General features: G+C 42.7%; 1 protein-coding gene across 1 annotated transcript in view; it reads right to left on the bottom strand.

The window, feature by feature from the left end:
• The window catches only part of LOC126253636 (E3 SUMO-protein ligase NSE2-like), a 67872-nt gene that overhangs the window by 21522 nt on the left and 31924 nt on the right, over window positions 1–14426 (bottom strand). The gene's annotated exons all lie outside the window — the stretch shown is intronic.

The raw sequence follows: 14426 nt of genomic DNA, 5'->3' as shown, positions 1-14426 counted from the left end.
TGACATCAATATGATAGACATAAAAGCCTCAATAGTTATCATGCACCCTTCTCTCCGAAGCAAACCACAAAGACTCAATAATATTGAGATCTCAATAATATTGAGATCTCAATAATATTGAGATCTCAATAATATTGAGATTGTTGTGGCCAGAAGAGATGTGACAATTCATTATCATGCTCAAAAAACTAGCCCTGGACAATGGGAGCTGTGTGAACACGGATACTGGTCATCTTGGAACACAGCATCACAACTGGGAAACAAACATTGAACCATGGGATGCACCCGATCAGCTTAAAATGGTCACATTGGGAATAATGTGACGTTACAGAGTAACCATTTGGCCCACAGAATGCTATGGTACAGCTGCCCAAACCATCACCAAACACCTGTCATATTTCAGTCTTAGAATGTAAATTCTTCCACTGCTCCATAGTCCAGGTTTTATGGCTTTGGCACCATGTTTTCCAGTTCTCCAATTATGAACATTTGCAACATTCATGGGTGGTTTTGGAATTCCAGCGCACCCTGTAATTCCCTGCTTGTGGAACTCTCTTTATGCTGCTCTGGTACTGACAGGATTAGTGAATGTCACATTCAGGTCTGCAGTGACTTTTGCAACTGTTGTCCCCTTTATTTTCTGTCACAATACTCTTCAATAACTGTCCACCACAATCAATCCACACAAACTTTCATCCGGGTTGTAACTGTGCAGATGATGTTTTTCCACTTTCCCGGTATGTGGTATAAATCTTTGATAGGTGCCTCTTGAAACACCAAACACTTCAACTCCCTTGGTTATGTAAGCACCCACCATACAGGCACCATCAATTTGCCCACATTTGAATTCACTTAGCTTTGATACAATGCTCTCACAACCACACAGAATACTATTTGGACCGAACAGACACTTGCAACGTATTGATGACATTGTGAAAGTGCCATTTGTGGTTAAATACAACAGTGCGACCTGCTGCAGGCTTGGCTAGCATCAACATTTATGTTCAAGCATGCATATTTTGTGGTGTTTCCACATTTGTGCCCAGACCTTGTAAGTAAGTCTGGTAAACAATATGATTCAAGTAAAACTGAAGTTAAGCCTTTGTCTAAAGGAGGAGATAAAGATATGCTGGCAAATTTTACTTTTGCTGGCGAAAATTTTAGTGAAGGGAAATATACAATTGGTTTATTAATAATATCACTGGAAATAATATGTTACCAAAGTCACAGTTCAGACCTCTAGGGTTCTGATATTGAGGAGCCTTATAATGTATGCAGTGAGAACTTATTTAATTCATTACATAACAAGTTACACACTATTTGTATATTCTGTGGCCTGTCAAGGGCAATTTACTTTGTAAATCACAACATCCTTTTAACTAAATTAGATGAAACGATGATAATGATTAGTGGTTTAGAGTACTAGGCCGCGAGGTCATCGGCACCCGAGTAAAATTAGAATATTAAGGTACTTTTATGTTGCACCCTCGCTCCTCGCCAGGAGTAATTACCCTGCAACTGTTACATGGCACTGTTTCAGTGACCTTGAAGCAGCCAATCAAGATTCAAGTCTCAGGAGATATGGTGATGGTCAGGGTACAAAAAACAAACAAGACAGAGATAATCATCTGGCGAGGATCGGAGCAAGCAACAGGGGAAGCAGTGATGGTGCAGGTTAAATGGTCCAGTAAGACTCAGTGGCTTTGTTTCATCACTGCTCGGCCATGGTGGTGAGAAGAGAGCAGTGAGGTAGCAGCACAAATGCACCCTGTATCACTTTTCCCCCATAACGTTACCAGAAGCCAGGATTGTTTTGTCTGCAGGTGATACAAACATCGGAATAAATAGCAAATCCAGTATAGTTTTAGAAAGAGTAGTTACTGAAATTTTCTTTGACTTTAATAAATGGTTGCTAACCAATTCCTTGATTTAAACTTTGAAAATCTGCATCTGCATACATGCTCCACAAGACATTGTACGGTGCATGGCAGAGAGTTTTGTATGCTTGCTGTAGTGTCCGTTCTTGTCACACAACTGAATATTAGCATCCCAGCAGAGCTTGTTCTTGAAAAAACTTGTTCTTTAGTTGAAGTCTCGATAATCGCAACATAATCCGAAATTTTGCGTGACATAAACACAAAAAATTCTATTCAGGTTTTCTTGATAGCGTAAAATTTGTTTAAAAAAAGACAGCTAAAAGTTTCATCAGTGTCTACTGTTGCAATAAAAGTGTAATTAAAAGTTTCTAAATTGTATTTAACTAACACATTTCGTATTGTTTACTAGTTAGATATGTGTGATCTAGGCCTAAATTTTCCGAGTTATAAACATTTAAAAACTTGACCAAATACTGCTGATAACATAAATTGTCTAAAAGCAAAGTAATTATGGATTCATTCTTCTGTCATCGTATCTCTAAAACAGTACAAAAACAACAACCACCGCACATAAGGCCTTTGTGTCGTTTTTTGTTTACACACAGACAATCTTGCTTCCTTGACAAATTTAAAACATTCTTTAAACTTAATTATTCCTTCCAAACTGATAATGAGTGAGAAATGTGGGAGCTGTTATAGAGTAGTGAGTAGAGGGATTTGTTGCCAATCTTGTAGGGAACATTTTCACTGGGGGGGGGGGGGGGGGGGGATGCAGTGGGGAGAATGTTGGGAGAACAGAAGAGGCTCTCTCCTGGAACTGCAAAGTAATATGCAGTAGGAACATCTGTACTCTTCAGGCACAGTTTGAGGAAGCAAGGAAGGAATTCATAAGGATCAAGGGAAATAGGGGGGAGGAGGTGGCTGGGAACTGGCAGCTCGTAAGAGGATAGGAAGAAAGAGAATGCGATCTGACAGTTTTATCATCAACACCAAAAACAGGTATCTACCACTGCCAGAGTTAAGTGCAGAAGAGCTTCAAGTAGAACGAGAAGCAGGAAATGTGCAGCACACTTCAACCACGGCCAAGAAGCTAGGAGTGTACGAAGTGTTAGGAAGAAGAAAGTGCTGCTGCTAGGTAGTAGCCATGGGCGAGGTGTAGGCCCTCAGTTACAGGACAGTTTAGGGGCAGCATACCAGACCACCAGTATCTTCAAGCCAAATGCAGGGCTAAGTCATGTGATAGAGGACCTAGGGTCTTTATGTAAGGACTTTACAAAAGAAGACCATGTAGTGATAGTGGGTAGGGCAGGAAACAGTTTGGACACGGATGGAGAATATGATATAGGTGGTGACCTGGACAAGATAGCTTTCCTGACTCATGGCACCAACGTACACTTTGTTGAGCTGTTCCGGCGTCATTATGGACCACACCTTGATGGAGCTGTGAGGCAAATCAATGTGGGGTTAGGGATTGGTCTGAGGATAGCCAACTTTGCTCATGTTTATCTGGTGCCCGTCGGGACTATCAACAGATGGGGTTTCACTAGGCATGGCCTACACCTAAACAGGACTAGGAAGGGAAGACTGGTACAGCTGATTCGTGAAAGTTTGTTGCCAATCTTGTAGGGAACATTTTCACTGGGGGGGGGGGGGGGGGATGCAGTGGGGAGAATGTTGGGAGAACAGAAGAGGCTCTCTCCTGGAACTGCAAAGTAATATGCAGTAGGAACATCTGTACTCTTCAGGCACAGTTTGAGGAAGCAAGGAAGGAATTCATAAGGATCAAGGGAAATAGGGGGGAGGAGGTGGCTGGGAACTGGCAGCTCGTAAGAGGATAGGAAGAAAGAGAATGCGATCTGACAGTTTTATCATCAACACCAAAAACAGGTATCTACCACTGCCAGAGTTAAGTGCAGAAGAGCTTCAAGTAGAACGAGAAGCAGGAAATGTGCAGCACACTTCAACCACGGCCAAGAAGCTAGGAGTGTACGAAGTGTTAGGAAGAAGAAAGTGCTGCTGCTAGGTAGTAGCCATGGGCGAGGTGTAGGCCCTCAGTTACAGGACAGGACCTGTTGTCATATGTAGGTAAAGTAGGTCTTTTTTGGGATAAATCCAGACAACAGGTTCCCCTACTTAAAGAGTATCTCCAGTAGTTTAAAAAATACTGAAACAATCACTCACAAGACAGATTTTAACACTTCAGATATCACACATACCAGATGCCACAAAGAAAAACAAACCATTGGAAAGAGTAACATGGGACATTTCACAACAGAGTTAACAATCCTCCCTCAAAACATGCAATCAATAAAAAATAAAATACAACTATTAGAAGTTGAGCTCCATTCTTTGCACTGCACAGTAGTTTGTATTACTGAGCACTGGTGTAGAGACACAGAAATCCAACATATAGTATTATCATTATATGAAAGGGCAAACTCTTACTGCAGAACTACTTCAAGGGGTGGAGGACCATGCATTTATTTCAGAAAAGGAACACAGTTCAAATCAAGACATGACCTCAGTTCAGTAAGTGAAGACAAACACTTTGAAATATCAGCTATTGAATTAACAGGGCTTGATATCACCAAGAAATTAATCATTTTGTGTGTGTATAGATCTCCCAGTGGTAGTGTGGACACTTTTTGCAATAAATTAACAGAAGTTTTAGTTAAAGTCTCAAGTACAAAGGTCAACATAATTCTGTGTGGGGACATTAACATCAACACTAATATCATAAATGAATCCAGCAGCACCTTCATGAACATCCTTCAAAGTTTTGTCATGTTCCTACTGGTCAATAGTGCAACAAGGGTTACTACAATGACTGCATCAGTAATTGACCATGTGGCCACAAATATGGACAGGCAAAAATATGATGTAGCTGTAAAAGATCTCTGACTATCAGACCATCTCTGTCAAATAACAAAAGTAAAATCAGGCATTGAATCATTCCCTAAACTACAAGCCTTCAAACGACATCTATCAGAAATGAAAATAAAAGATTTTTCAAAATAACTAGAATAACAAAGCTTGGATGAAGTGTATAAGGAAATCAATGAGAATATGAAAATCTCTAAATTCTCCACATTGTTTAAATTGAACTTTGAAAAGGCATTTCCAAAAGTATGCATGTCTGTATCAAAATCTCACAAAAACAGATGGATAACAGCAGGTATTAAGAAGTCCTCCCAAACACTTAAACACTTCAGTTCCATGAAAAAGATTCGTAATGATCCACAATTCTTAAATTTCTATCATAGATCCAAAAAGATTTATAGGAAGGTGCCGATTGCTGCAAAAAAGTCATTTAATGACAAAATAATATATAATGCAGACAATAAAAGCAAAGCAGTCTGGTACGTTATACAAAAGGAAACGGGGAGAGGCAAACAAACACAGAATAACATACTGCTAAGGGGGAGGGGGATAAGGTAATAAATGATCCACAACACTTAGCAAACTATGTAAACGAGCATTTTTCAAGTATTGCAGAGAAGTTACAGCAAAAATTCCCCAAAACAAATATAAAATAATGTTGCACTAAATACAATGATGTTACTTCCAACCACAGAGAATGAAGTCAATAAAAATGTTCAAAATCTAAAAAGTAAAAAGTCAGTAGGCTTAGATGAAGTACTGTGTGTACTGAATCAATGCATAAGGATTATACAAGCCCCCTTAACAAATATAATAAATTAATCCTTCACATAGGGGACATTTCCAGAGCAGTTAAACCAGGCAAGAGTTGTACCTTTGCTTAAGAAAGGTAATGCAAAAGACATAGAAAATTACCGGCCCATTTCCCTGCTGTCACCATTCTCAAAAATAACAGAAGCAACTATGAAAGACAGATTAACAAATTAACTGAATAAATACAATATTTTAAGCGAATCACAGTTCAGTTTCCAAAGTGGCAAAAATACGGAGTCAGCCACAGCAGAATTCACAAAAGTTGTACTTGATGCTCTTGATAAAGATGAGTGTGTCACAGGCATACTTTTAGATCTTTCTAAGGCCTTTGATACAGTTGACCACAAGATTCTATTAAATAAATTAGAAGCATTACGAATAAGAGGGGTAGCTAATGACTGGTTTCAATCATACCTAGCAGATAGGGTACAAACAGTAGAGATAACACATACTTCAAATAGATCTAAACATTTAGTAAAACACTTATCAGAACCAAAATACACTCCTGGAAATGGAAAAAAGAACACATTGACACCGGTGTGTCAGACCCACCATACTTGCTCCGGACACTGCGAGAGGGCTGTACAAGCAATGATCACACGCACGGCACAGCGGACACACCAGGACCCGCGGTGTTGGCCGTCGAATGGCGCTAGCTGCGCAGCATTTGTGCACCGCCGCCGTCAGTGTCAGCCAGTTTGCCGTGGCATACGGAGCTCCATCGCAGTCTTTAACACTGGTAGCATGCCGCGACAGCGTGGACGTGAACCGTATGTGCAGTTGACGGACTTTGAGCGAGGGCATATAGTGGGCATGCGGGAGGCCGGGTGGACGTACCGCCGAATTGCTCAACACGTGGGGCGTGAGGTCTCCACAGTACATCGATGTTGTCGCCAGTGGTCGGCGGAAGGTGCACGTGCCCGTCGACCTGGGACCGGACCGCAGCGACGCACGGATGCATGCCAAGACCGTAGCATCCTACGCAGTGCCGTAGGGGACCGCACCCCCCCTTCCCAGCAAATTAGGGACACTGTTGTTCCTGGGGTATCGGCGAGGACCATTCGCAACCGTCTCCATGAAGCTGGGCTACGGTCCCGCACACCGTTAGGCCGTCTTCCGCTCACGCCCCAACATCGTGCAGCCCGCCTCCAGTGGTGTCGCGACAGGCGTGAATGGAGGGACGAATGGAGACGTGTCGTCTTCAGCGATGAGAGTCGCTTCTGCCTTGGTGCCAATGATGGTCGTATGCGTGTTTGGCGCCGTGCAGGTGAGCGCCACAATCAGGACTGCATACGACCGAGACACACAGGGCCAACACCCGGCATCATGGTGTGGGGAGCGATCTCCTACACTGGCCGTACACCACTGGTGATCGTCGAGGGGACACTGAATAGTGCACGGTACATCCAAACCGTCATCGAACCCATCGTTCTACCATTCCTAGACCGGCAAGGGAACTTGCTGTTCCAACAGGACAATGCACGTCCGCATGTATCCCATGCCACCCAACGTGCTCTAGAAGGTGTAAGTCAACTACCCTGGCCAGCAAGATCTCCGGATCTGTCCCCCATTGAGCATGTTTGGGACTGGATGAAGCGTCGTCTCACGCGGTCTGCACGTCCAGCACGAACGCTGGTCCAACTGAGGCGCCAGGTGGAAATGGCATGGCAAGCCGTTCCACAGGACTACATCCAGCATCTCTACGATCGTCTCCATGGGAGAATAGCAGCCTGCATTGCTGCGAAAGGTGGATATACACTGTACTAGTGCCGACATTGTGCATGCTCTGTTGCCTGTGTCTATGTGCCTGTGGTTCTGTCAGTGTGATCATGTGATGTATCTGACCCCAGGAATGTGTCAATAAAGTTTCCCCTTCCTGGGACAATGAATTCACGGTGTTCTTATTTCAATTTCCAGGAGTGTACATTAATATAGGGGATCCGCAAGGTAGCATATTAGGACCAATACTATTCCTGATATACATCATTGACTTTCCCAGTAATGTTACTCATGGTGAAAAAATTCTCTTTGCTGATGACAGCAATATTATAGTCCCTGAGGAAACAAGAGAACTCCTTGCTGAGACAGCAAATGAAACTCTCAAGGAAGTTTATGATTGGTCAATAAGCAATAAAGTGATATTGAATATAAAGAAAACTGATGCCACGAATTTCAGTTTGAAGAGTAAAAATGACAATGTTAAATTAAATGTAGATGACACCTCTATAGGCAGTATAACAAATGCAAAATTTCTAGGAGTGAACATTGATTCTCAGCTGAAGTTGTGTGAACACACAAAGGTACATGCAAACAGAATGTCATCAGCATGTTATGCCCTTAGAATCCTATCATCAGTGTGTAACATGCAATGTCTTTTAGTTACATATTATTCATATTACACTCAAATTCTTAGCTATGGCATTCTTTTTTGGGGAACAAACGCACAAAATATGAACACAATTTTCAAACTCCAGGAAAGAGCCTTAAGAATAATAACCAAAAATACTAGTCGAGCTCATTGTAAAGATCTGTTGAGAACACTGGGGATTTTAACTGCTCCATGTGAATACATTTACCAGTCAGTTGTACACATCAAAAATAACATTGGTAATTACTACACAAACAGCTCTGTCCATGACCATAGACTCAACTTACATTTACCAAGAAAAAATAAACATAAAACTCAAAACAGCATTTTCTACCACAGAATAAAACTGTACAATAAATTACCACAAGAGATTAAAGAAATTGCAAAAATATGCTTATTTAAAAAGGCAGCTAAAAAGTACCTGTTATGCAATACATTTTATACATTGATGTATTACTTAGATAAAACGGAGTAGGGGTTTGATAAAAAAATGTTATACAAATAAATAATAATAATAATAATAATAATGATGATTACAAAACATCCAACATTCCACATAACACCTTCACTTTATGTTTTTTTCCTTTTTAGAAATACTTATCCCCAAGCTACGCATAGCACAATACTAACACCTCTTCCACTTTCTGAGCTTAACAACTCACTCATTATGGAGGAATGCTGACTCAGTTTTTTCAGGATGGCAAATGGGAAGTTGTGGTACAGAAAATGGCCCAGAGATCACGAGTGTGTGTGTGTGTGTGTGTGTGTGTGTGTGTGTGTGTGTGTGCGCGCGTTTATGCGTGCGCACGTGTGTAGTGAGTGAAGTGTCATGAAACAATGTGCGTATAGTGGTATATTGTGTGCAGTGACTGATAGTAAGATATGAGTGAAAAGTGTGGCAATACATTATTTAATAAGTTATCTGTAAAAAAAGTATTGTATACCAGGAGTAAATCTAATGATTGTCTCTAACTCGAAGTCTGTAAATACATGTGTATACGAATTAGCTTATTTTAAATTGGTCTAAATTTGTAAATACTTTGAAATGTCCTATATCCTTGTAAAAAGAGATCTACGGATGAATAAAGTTGTTGCTGCTGCTGCTACTACTACTACTATCAGTGCAACAATCTTTGCTTCCTCAGCATTTTCTGAATTTTGTTATTAAACCAGGGTGGGTCTTTCCCAGTCTTAATCCATTGACTCGGTACATACTGCTCCTGAGCAGAGTTCACAATCTGTTTTAATTTTTTCCACAATTCCTCTACTTGCATCACACTGGAACTTCATGATGTCCATTCATTGTCAAAGTGGGATGCTTGCACCTGCTTATTTGCTCTTTGAGCAAAAATACTCTCCTAACCTTCTTGACCGATTTGCTAGCTTTAGTACCCACTGTCACTATAATGACATCACGATCACTCATTCCTGTCGCTATACTGATACCGTCGGCAAGGTCAGGACTGTTTGTAGCTAGAAGGTCTAAAATATTTGCACTACATGTGCGTTGTTGACTTAGGTGCTAAGACAGTTTTCAGACAACTGTGTTCAGAAGCACTTCGCAAGACTGCCTGTCCGTGCCTCCTGCAATGAATCCGCTGATGTCTCAGTCTATAATCAGTAGGTTAATGTCAGCTCCAACTAATATTTCCACACTACTGAGTATAGACTTTCTTCGAATGACTTTAAAACTGTCATGGAAGAATTGTTATACGTGTCCAGATAACTCAAAATCAACTTCATTAGACACAATATTTTTGTCAACTGCAATACACATCCACCTGTTACGGCATCTAAACCGTCTTTCCGATATATGTTCCACGACTCCCTAAATATTTCAGAGCTTTCAACTTTGGATTCAGCCAGTTCTCAGTCTTGAGAATAATATGAGCATGACAAATATCCTAGATGGCAGTCAATTTGGGAACTTAGATATGAATACTTCAACAATTTACTGATAAAATTTTGACAGTCAAAGTGTCTTTACACTGAACACGGCTGATTTTGCTATCTGCATGTCGACTGGCGAGTGTTCATCTGAGTACCTCAAACTACCACCTAGCACTAAAAAAACCAAGTGCACTCCACAAGTAATCTGCTACCTGAGTAGATACTTCCTTTGTATAATGTGCACCTCACCTATGAAGTTCTATAACTCTCTATCTGACAAAAAGGATCCAGAAATCTACAGCCAAGAGCATCACAGAGTTAATAAAGCCACTGGCTGAGACACTACTTGAATCCAAACCGAAGGACCCCAATCGACTTTGGGAACAATACTGCAAATAGTGAGCTGCGCTCGTATCTCACGTGCGAGGCCAACATCCTTCGACACTTCTGCCAGCCATCCGTACGAACTGAGGACGGCCTCAAAATTTGAGTTACACGTGTCACTGATGCCGATGTGAGCCACAATTTGCAGACGACTGCACCCTACGTGCTCGATAGCTGCATGCGAGGCCTCCTCCACGCCTTAGATGAAGCCCCCACAAAACATACAGAGTGCACATCAGATTTCTTTCTGGTCCCGAATGCTACTTCCCTAAGAGGCTCCAAAATGTGCCTGACGATGGAGCTCTCGATAACTAGCAAACCACTCCCCCCGTGTGCCTGCTCGGACTCTGCTGAAAGAATCTGAGCAGGCAAAGGTGAAAGAGTGGCCACCTGTCCACTCACACTCTGAATGGGTGAGGCTAGGATGCCAGCCTCCACACTAGCCCTCTGCCTCCAATGATGAAAATGTGTTACCACCTGTCACTCGCCCTGCAGTGAGGGTGGATCCCCCACGTTGGGTCCACTGGAAGGGGTCTCAGCAGCAGAGCCCATCCACAAAACAAACGATGTCCGAGGTGCCCCACGCAATGCACCACGTGCCCCGACACTGCTACATGCTGAAGCAGCAACCTGAAGATGGCTAACCGTACCCAAAAGTGCCTTTTGCCATTCGCAAACTGCAGCCAGCTCCACCTGCGACCACACAGCGTGCACACATCCTGTTCATCTCCGTACTACTCAGGAAACATCGACAAAGTTAAACGTAACTTGCTGCTCTCCAGGTGTGTAGCAGGTGACAGCTGGAACCTGACTCAGTGGAATGAAATTACAGTAACGAATTGGTCAAATACTTGTATTCTCTGACAAAAGTGTAATTGATTTGAAAAGATACAAGGAGAAACTGCACAAAGAAATTGATGCGATGTTTAAAGCTAAACAAAAACAAATTATTGTAAGCACCACTAGCATTGTGAGTGATAATCATCTATGTGTTTGTAAATATCAGTCATTCAACCAACAGGCAATATGCACCTGGTTGCATTTGTAAAACAGCTTAGAGATGCACTTGTTGTATATTAGAATGAACAAAAATGAGTCTGTGTGTTGACATTATAAAAGGAGAAAGGCATGGCTGTGGTTGCAGAGCGAGTGATGAATATGAGTTATGAACAATTGAAAGAGATGTTTCTGAACAAGTATTGGTCATAAATAAACAATAGTCAATGAAAATGACTCTCTTGGCTCCCAACATTATTCAAATTGAACTAGAAAGAATTTATAAAAAAAATCGGAACAAGGATGCACAGCCACACTATTCAGTAAGCGAAGAACAGATGGAGATTTTGATTCCAAGGTTACCTAGGCCATGCATGGAAAAGTTTCACTGTTGCATCACAAAATTCAGTAAATCAACCGACACACGGAGGACAGTAGTGAAATGATCACCGTGAAGTTTTAAATGATAGTTACAGGTCACTAAACCTATCAGCAGAAAGGAATATCTGTGGAGAACACATGATAATAAACCAAGAATCAGAAAATTAAAAAAAGGTTCTAATGCAACCTCGTTGGGAATGAACACTGGAAACAGTTCACTTTCCATCATGACCATAAAATCTGAAGACCAGAAGGATGTATGGAAAGATCTGTAACACGAAAACGAAGTACACATACTGAATTTTTATACCTATTTTAGAGACTGAAATATAAGTAATAAACATAGATATTTTGGCAGACACTGGCATTGAGTGCAATATCGTCTCAGCGATTTTATATGACCAGATAATGAATACTGAAAATGGGCCAACTTGTCCAGTCAGAGCAATTTGCAATGTTAATAGCAGTACGGGACACGAGCAAACAGATAAAGGGGAAGCTTTAATATGATTTGAGAGTTGAGAGAGGGAATTTAAGAACACATTAATTGTACTAGGATTATATGTCAGTTTAATACACACAAAATTCTAGCTTTCGCAACCAACGGTTGCTTCATCAGGAAAGAGGGAAGGAGAGAGAAAGACGAAAGGATGTGGGTTTTAAGGGAGAGGGTAAGGAGTCATTCCAATCCCGGGAGCTGAAAGACTTACCTTAGGGGGAAAAAAGGACGGGTATACACTCGCACACACACACGTATCCATCCGCACATACACAGACACAAGCAGACATTTGTAAAGGCAAAGAGTTTGGGCAGAGATGTCAGTCGAGGCGGAACTAAAGAGGCAAAGATGTTGAAAGACAGGTGAGGTACGGCGGCAACTTGAAATTAGCGGAGGTTGAGGCCTGGCGGATAACGAGAAGAGAGGATATACTGAAGGGCAAGTTCCCATCTTCAGAGTTCTGACAGGTTGGTGTAAGTGGGAAGTATCCAGATAACCCCGACGGTGTAACACTGTGCCAAGATGTGCTGGCCGTGCACCAAGGCATGTTTAGCCACAGGGTGATCCTCATTACCAACAAACACTGTCTGTCTGTGTCCATTCATGCAAATGGACAGTTTGTTGCTGGTCATTCCCACATAGAAAGCTTCACAGTGTAGGCAGGTTAGTTGGTAAATCACGTGGGTGCTTTCACACGTGGCTCTGCCTTTGATCGTGTACACCTTCCGGGTTACAGGACTGGAGTAGGTGATGCTGGGAGGGTGCATGGGACAGGTTTTACACCGGGGGGGGTTACAAGGGTAGGAGCCAGAGGGTAGGGAAGGTGGTTTGGGGATTTCATAGGGATGAACTAAGAGGTTATGAAGGTTAGGTGGACGGCGGAAAGACACTCTTGGTGGAGTGGGGAGGATTTCATGAAGGATGGATCTCATTTCAGGGCAGGATTTGAGGAAGTCGTATCCCTGCAGGAGAGCCACATTCAGAGTCTGATCCAGTCCCGGAAAGTATCCTGTCACAAGTGGGGCACTTTTGTGGTTCTTCTGTGGGAGGTTCTGGGTTTGAGGGGATGAGGAAGTGACTCTGGTTATTTGCGTCTGTACCAGGTCGGGAGGGTAGTTGCGGGATGCGAAAGCTGTTTTCAGTCTGAGGGACTGCGTCAGCTTTCAGACAACACCACATACAAAGTTTGCCAAGGTAATCCCATTCCTGACGTCCAGGCGGAGCTTCAAGGAATCCTCAGAACCTTAGGCCCCCTACAAAACCTTTCACCTGACTCCATCAACCTCCTGACCCCACCGACACCCCGCACCCCTACCTTCTACCTTCTTCCTAAAATTCACAAACCCAATCATCCCGGCCGTCCCATTGTAGCTGGTTACCAAGCCCCCACAGAGTGTATTTCTGCCTACGTAGATCAACACCTTCAACCCATTACATGCAGTCTCCCATCCTTCATCAAAGACACCAACCACTTTCTCGAACGCCTGGAATCCTTACCCAGTGTGTTACCCCCGGAAACCATCCTTGTAACCATTGATGCCACTTCTTTATACACAAATATTCTGCACGTCCAGGGCCTCGCTGCGATGGAGCACTTTCTTTCACGCCGATCACCTGCCACCCTACCTAAAACCTCTTTCCTCATTACCTTAGCCAGCTTCATCCTGACCCACAGCTTCTTCACTTTTGAAGGCCAGACATACCAACAATTAAAGGGAACAGCCATGGGTACCAGGATGGCCCCCTCGTACACCAACCTATTCATGGGTCGCTTAGAGGAAGCCTGCCAACCCAAAGTTTGGTACAGATTCATTGATGACATCTTCATGATCTGGACTCACAGTAAAGAAGAACTCCAGAATTTCCTCTCCAACCTCAACTCCTTTGGTTCCATCAGATTCACCTGGTCCTACTACAAATCCCATGCCACTTTCCTTGACGTTGACCTCCATCTGTCCAATAGCCAGCTTCACACGTCCGTCCACATCAAACCCACCAACAAGCAACAGTACCTCCATTATGACAGCTGCCACCCATTCCACATCAAACGGTCCCTTCCCTACAGCCAAGGTCTTCATGGCAAACGAATCTGCTCCAATCCGGAATCCCTGAACCATTACACCAACAGCCTGACAACAGCTTTCGCATCCCGCAACTACCCTCCCGACCTGGTACAGAAGCAAATAACCAGAGCCACTTCCTCATCCCCTCAAACCCAGAACCTCCCACAGAAGAACCACAAAAGTGCTCCACTTGTGACAGGATACTTTCCGGGACTGGATCAGACTCTGAATGTGGCTCTCCAGCAGGGATACGACTTCCTCAAATTCTGCCCTG

Source organism: Schistocerca nitens, chromosome 4 (assembly GCF_023898315.1).
Source record: "Schistocerca nitens isolate TAMUIC-IGC-003100 chromosome 4, iqSchNite1.1, whole genome shotgun sequence".
Lineage (NCBI taxonomy): Eukaryota > Metazoa > Arthropoda > Insecta > Orthoptera > Acrididae > Schistocerca > Schistocerca nitens.
The sequence above is the reverse complement of the archived record's forward strand: the minus strand, read 5'-3'. Positions and strand labels throughout refer to the sequence as shown.